At 37.6% G+C, this 6,766-nt stretch overlaps 1 protein-coding gene across 6 annotated transcripts in view; it reads right to left on the bottom strand.

The window, feature by feature from the left end:
- Positions 1 to 6,766, bottom strand: part of ZNF664 (zinc finger protein 664) — a 35,974-nt gene extending 29,208 nt beyond the window's left edge. For 3 of the 6 annotated variants that reach the window (XM_023523890.1, XM_023523887.1, XM_023523886.1), the window contains exon 1: positions 6,711 to 6,766. The gene's annotated coding sequence lies outside the window, so the exon portion shown is untranslated. Of the gene's footprint in view, positions 1 to 2,161; positions 2,205 to 6,710 lie in introns of those variants that run through there. The other 3 variants (XM_023523888.1, XM_023523891.1, XM_023523889.1) reach the window with 3 other exon arrangements.

Genomic DNA, 6,766 nt, shown 5'->3' on the forward strand with positions numbered 1-6,766 from the left:
AGTGCCCAAGCCAGGAACCCAGTTATGATCCTCTCTCCTCCCTCCCTCACGAATCTACCTACCCGTTACACCTACACTGTCTCACCTGTAATTCAGGCTGCCATCCTCTGCCTCAGAATCTGCCAAAGCCTTGAGTCTTGCCTCCCTCTAATCCATTATTCACATGAAAACCGTATTTCTAAAATGAAAAATGACTTATAACCCTACTTAAAATCATTCACTGAGTTCCCATAACTTTTAGAGTAATTTCCAAACTTTTTCATATAGCTTTTAAACTCTGAACATCGTTAGCTCCTATTTACCTCTCTTGGTTCATCTCTCACCACCACCCACTCCAATTCTAGTTCCAGCCAAACCAAACTTCTCCAAACTCCCCAGGTCTTGTTTGCTCCTGGGCCTCGGCCACCACCCTCTCCTCGCCCCCATGCTCCTTCTATCCGCAGGCCTTCACACTTGCTGTCCCCCCCAAGTACCTTCAGGTCGCACCTTAGACACCCCTTTCCCTAGGAAGGCTCCCAGGCTTCCATCCTTACCCTCGAATTTGGATTATGCATGGTGTTTTCCCACGCACTCCCAGAGCTTTCACACGTCCCCTAACACCTCCTCTCTGTCACACATGCGTGGCCGTGCTGTCCATTAAACTGCGTGCTGCTAAACATCCACGGTACCTGCTGCAGGCCCATGAAAACGCTGGGTAAGTGAATGAGTCCATCTTCCTTTATGGTACCCCGTCAGCCTCACCTATGCTGCACGCCCCAAGGTACCCACGCTCCACTCTGCCAAGCCTCTCGCAGGTAGGCCCTGCATAATAACTACACTCTCAATGCTTCTGCCCTTGGCCCAGCTGGCTACCTCCTACTCATCGTCAAAGACTCAGTTAAATCCAACCTGCCCTATGACCAGATCTGTGTGTTAGAAACACGGTGAGGTAGCAAGAGTCAAACTAGGAAATCCCATGGCCCATGTTTAAGCTTCTGCATTTATTCTACAAGTAAAATCAGAAATGACGATTTTTATTCTGCATATTGTTAGGAAGCAATTTTCCTCCAAATACTGGAAGTAACAAAATTCATTGAAACTTACTCCAAATGCACGAAAAAATGTTTAGATATTAGTTTTCAGAGTACATTTTAGAGTATGCTTTAATACGATAGATAAGGCAAATATATTTTTAAAAGTGCACATACCTATTAACCATGCAACTAACATATGTCCTAGATATACTTTTTAAAACCAAATGTTCCATTATAAACATATTACATATAATGTTGAAAAATATAAAAGAGCAAACTTTTTAAGTCACCCAACATCCTATCTCCCAAAGTACACAATTTTTAAGACTGTCATCTAATTTCTTCTAGACATTTTTCCATCATAGGTTTTGTGGATGTCTGTTAGGATTTTTAAGAATTTTAATCATATCACATATGCAATTTTGTGTCCTCATATTCTTCTACTTAACATTTTAATACATTTTCTTCATAAACATTTTAATGGCCATTATATTATCCAGTAGATGAATCATAACTTAACCATTATGCAACAGCACCCTTAAAAATAATTCTACCATATGTGTCTTTTGTGTGTAAAGCTTCTATTTCAAAATGCTCCTTTGATGGTTCCTACATGGTTGCTACGGCAGAGTAAGAATACTTTAAGGCTCTTGATAAAAGCGACCAATGTAACATACGAGTGTGACATTGTTACCTCATTCTCTTAAGTACTAGGTACTATAATTTTTTAGTCTAAATTTAGGACTTTGTTTAATTGATAAGTGAGAAACTAACATCTTTAATACAAAAGTAAATGCTATTTTAAAAAAGTAAACAACGAAAAAGCATCTGAAATAAAAAATCAGTTTCCCCATGCTTTTCCCCTCAGCAGTCACGTTTTTCATAGATGTCTAGACCTTTCCCTAATTTTATTCAGAATGAACACACACACGATTATGTTGCATCTCACAAAAAATGGAATAAAACTTGCTTTTTTTGGCTCAATAATTATTCTAGACATCTATCCAGGCTATGTCAATACATACAAATCTACCTCTCTTTTTAAAAGTTACATAACGCTCTACAGTATAGTGGTACCAACACTTATTTGCGGTTACCTCCAATTTTTCATCGTAAGCGATGCTATAATAGACTGCATTCATACTTACTTATATCCTCTTATGAGAATATCGTAGATTCCTTGATGTGTACCTGCGAGATCAAAGCATACGTGTGTCGTTTTTTATTTTAGATAGACTCTAAATTATTCGAAAAGGTCAAACCAATTTTTTTGCCAACAATGAATTGGATGCCTTTTTCTCTATGTCCTTGGATATCTTTCTAATTTTTGCCTGATAGCCCTCTTGCCCCTGAAAGAAATCTAGTTGCTTTAATTTCCATTTCCCCAATCACACGCAAGGTTGCACTTCTCTTCCCTGCTTTGACACTTTCATTTCTCCGAAAACTATTCATATCTTCCATTTACTTCATTGTATCAATTCTATTAACCTTTATCTGTTTATTCACATTACAGAAACTTTTTTCCAAGTCTGCCACCATGTAATGTCTTTTGTCACACAAATATCAACTTTGATCATGGTCAAAATTTATCAATCTTATGAATTTGGGTCTTGGTCTTACCTAAAAACATATTTTCCAACATAATACCTCCTTCAACATAACAAATTCTCTCACATCTTCTTCTAATACAGGTTTTTTGTTGTTGTTAGTTCTCTAATCCGAATACAATTCATTTTGAATATGGGAAAGTAGGATCTTTCTTTCTACGCAGAGAATTATTATTCCTATACTATATCTCGAACAATCATTTCCCATCTGTTTCAAAATACCAATTTTATATTATAGACTTAATTCCTATATATATATGTGGGTGGTACTGGATTCTACTTTGGTCCATGGACCAATTTATCTATTCTTGCACTCGCCATTTATGTTACTGCAGCATTACAGTATGTTTTTGATAGCTGACAGCAAATCCTCCATCACTATTTTTCCATTTGAAAAGTTCTTGGCCATTCTAGCACCTTTAGTCCTCTGGATGACTTTTAGAAGCAATTTATCAAGTGTCCAAAACCAATTCTCACCGGGATGTCAATAAGAATTAGTTTTATTTGTAGACTACTGCAATCTTTACAATGTGTCTCTTCCATAAACATGTAATGTCTGCCCGTTTATTTAGGTTAACTTTTCAATTCTTTAGGTAAAGGTTTTTACTTTTCTTCATAAAGCTCTTGTACATTTATGTCTTATTCTTAAGTATCTTCTAATTTTATGCCATTGTGAATAGGATCTTACTTTTCCGTAGAAGTGATTATAAATTATTTGACCATTAGTGAGACTATACCTTTCCAAATATTTAATAAATTTCTACCTAGTGGTCTATCCACATCCTGTAACCACTAGTGTGAATTTTCGTAATTTTTCTCATTAATTTTATGCATTCTTGACCTACTGAAGATATTAACTCTTATGTTTGTCACAAATATTTTCCTACTTTGTGGTTTGGCTTTTAATCCTAAGGTTTTGGTTCCCTTTCTTAAGAAGTTTAAAAATTTTTTATCAGTCTAATACACTGACTTTAACTCAAATGCAGATTTGAGTGCCCCGTAGGTACCAGGACCTACATCTCTTTCGCTCACAACACCCACATGATAAGTATTATTTTCCTTACTTAGAAGATTCCAGTTCAGGTATGTCTGATTGCAAAGCCTGTGGTTCCAGCCTGAATAGGTTCCAGCGACCCATGGTACAGATACTCCAAACCTAGCACGATGCTGTTTTAAATGAATGTGCCTCTATGTGCTTAAACATCAGATAGGGTTTGTCCCACCTCATTACTCATAATTATTCTGTCTAGTTCACCCCAAAATGGGCATTTCTGTAATAGTTAAACATCACATCCAAGAACACGACCTGTCTTTCCATTTAGGACAGTCTTTCCAATCTTTCACGGTGTTTTATGGTCTCCTTCACGTGAACTGCTCTTGTCAATAACGCTGTACTTAGATGTTTTATATTTTTCTGTTGCGTTGTAATCAGAGCCTGTTTTTTCTTTTTCCATTTTCGTTTCTGACCGGTTATTTTTGGTATTCAGAAACCTATGAATTTTGTATATGCATTCTGTACCCAGTCGCTTCCTCAATTTTTAGTTACTCATTTTTGTGTCAATAGCATCTACAAATATTTCTCTTTTCATTTTAGATCCTCACCTCACTTTTATTCCATGTATTACTGTTTTAACAAAACTTATAAAAACCATTTTAAATAATATCCCAACTTTTGACTTAACTCACACTTTTTTATATGCTGTGGACAACTAGTTTAACATTTATGTGTATTTTTTGCACTTAAAAAAGTCCTTTTCCCCACTTTTTAAAAATAAATGAAAACAATTTTTAACCAAGTTATCTATTTTAACCTTAGTGTAGTTGGTAGTTTGCGTTCAATGTACACTCCAAGGGAAAGGCCACTTCTCTTCTAGATAGATCTCTGAAATGGCCTACCTCATCTCCCCCACGTCCACTCTCTACCCCCACCACGCCTCCACATTCTACATGTAGCAGCTGGAGTGGTTTAAAAATGCAAATCTGATTATGTCATTCCTCTGCCTAAAACCCAACCCTTGTAATAGTCTCCCATTTCACTCAAGATAAAACATCCTTAACCCGCCCTACAAGACCCTACATGATCTGGCCCCCAGCCTAGCCACACTCCCCCTCACCCACCATAATCTATCTACAAGTCATCCTTTTCAGTTCCTGGAATGGGCAAAGCATTTTCCCCCTTCAGGACCGCCCCACATGCCATTCCCCTGCCTGGAAAACTATCCCCCACCTCATTCTACATTAACGCCTACTCGCCCTTCTGATTTCACTGCTCAAATCTTATTTCTTAAAAAAAAAAAAAAAAAAAAAAAAAGGCCTTTCCTGGGCCCTCTCCTCACACTCTAAAATTTGATACCCTTTCAATACTCCCTTATAGCCAGTGCCACTTAATTCCCTATCAGATACCAGTTTGTGATTGTACATGCCGTCGTGTGATTGTACAGAGCCCCTAATCCTATCTCTTACATCTTCAAATGATGCATCACATCAATCGATATCTAAACTGCTAAACTCTTTCTGATACTGCCTACAAATTTATACAGAATCCATTTTATCCAAAGGACATAAAGCTAAACTGATCCTGGTGCCGCCACAGGAAAACGCACATACAAACCTACATCACTAGGAAATAAGTTTTCTTTAAATATTATGAGAGTTTTATGGAGTGTTCAACTCGCTAATATTTTATTCATAGTCAACTAATTTATATGCCTCATTTTTTAGGACATGTAAAACACTAGGAAAAATGTGCTTTGGAAAATATTAAGAAGTCTAATATGTTAACAGTACTCGATAAAAATTAACCAACAAAATCATGAGTTAAAAAGCATTCAGAGTTGGCTATCTGTAGTATTCGGTAATACATACGTCTGATCAAAAAAGAAAATATAAATTATATTGCAAATAAAAAATCCTTTTGGATCTAATAAAGGCTAATAAAACCAACATTTATATACTACTTTACAAAGCACTTTCACATACTTCATATCACTAAACTCCGTGGAGTAAACAGAGCAGGTGTTATCACCATTTATAGAAAAGAAAACTGAGGCTGAGTGGTTAAGTATCCTCCTCAAGGTCACAGGACCTGAAGGTAGTAGTCATAGCCACAATGGGGGAAGGGCAGAGGACTCCATCATAAACGCCTGCTCTCTGCAACCAGTGTAGATTTGCGTTCCCTTCACTAAAATTTCATTTCACCAGAGAACCACCACACAAAAAAAATGCTGTTTTAAATATAAAGTTAAAACTTAAATTGCATCGATCCAGGAAATGGCTGAATAAACTACGGTCTACCCAAACTATGGAAAGTGAGGCAGTTCTTCAAAATGAGTTAACACATCACATACTAAAACTGAAAAAGTACACTAGTACTTGTTAAAACAAAGGCAATCAAGTCCACGCATACGTAAAGTACTTTAAAAGACCCAGAAGTACACACACCAAACACAAAGTAGTTGTCATCTTTGGAGACAGGGGTTGGTAATCAAAAACTAGTCATCTCTGTGATGTTTTAATTTTTACAAAGAAAATATATGACTTCACTGTCTTAAAAATTAATTTAAAATTTTCAACTAACCTGTGGGTCAAACAAGGTCATTTTTCTGCTCTAAAAAACTACGCATCTGTAAAGGAAGTGGGGGCCCCCTCTAAAGAAGAAGACAAAATACAAACACAAAAACAGTTCGACCCTGTTAAAACAATAAACTATCACAAAACGTTCCTTTGAAAAAGCGGTAACTTAGGGTTTTCCCTTATTCCTATCTGGTCTCCTTTGCTGTGATAAGACGAGCAATAAGCAAACTATCGACTAGCAGAGGACAGAGCAGGCTCCTCCTAGAGAGATTTAGTCGTTTGAGTTCAGCAAGGGAGGATCCACAAAGGAGCTGAATTTTGAGGGAAATGAGAGGTGACTTGGCAGAGAGATGCGGGCGGATTAGTCCAGATGGGAATATGTCTCGGAGGTGGACATACGGAGTTAGTCAGAGCAGGAGACAGCAAGAGAACTGAAGTAAAGTCCTGGCAGAGGAGAGGATTCCTTTGGATGTGGGAGTTGAGACAGGGAGCTCGACCGCGCTGCCGTTCGGTTTACCTGGCTGAGAACCCGGCCCTCGTTGTGGTCAAACAATGGAGGCGTCCGGCGGCGGC

The sequence above is a fragment of the Pteropus vampyrus genome, unplaced genomic scaffold, assembly GCF_000151845.1.
Source record: "Pteropus vampyrus isolate Shadow unplaced genomic scaffold, Pvam_2.0 Scaffold430, whole genome shotgun sequence".
In the NCBI taxonomy this organism is placed as follows: domain Eukaryota; kingdom Metazoa; phylum Chordata; class Mammalia; order Chiroptera; family Pteropodidae; genus Pteropus; species Pteropus vampyrus.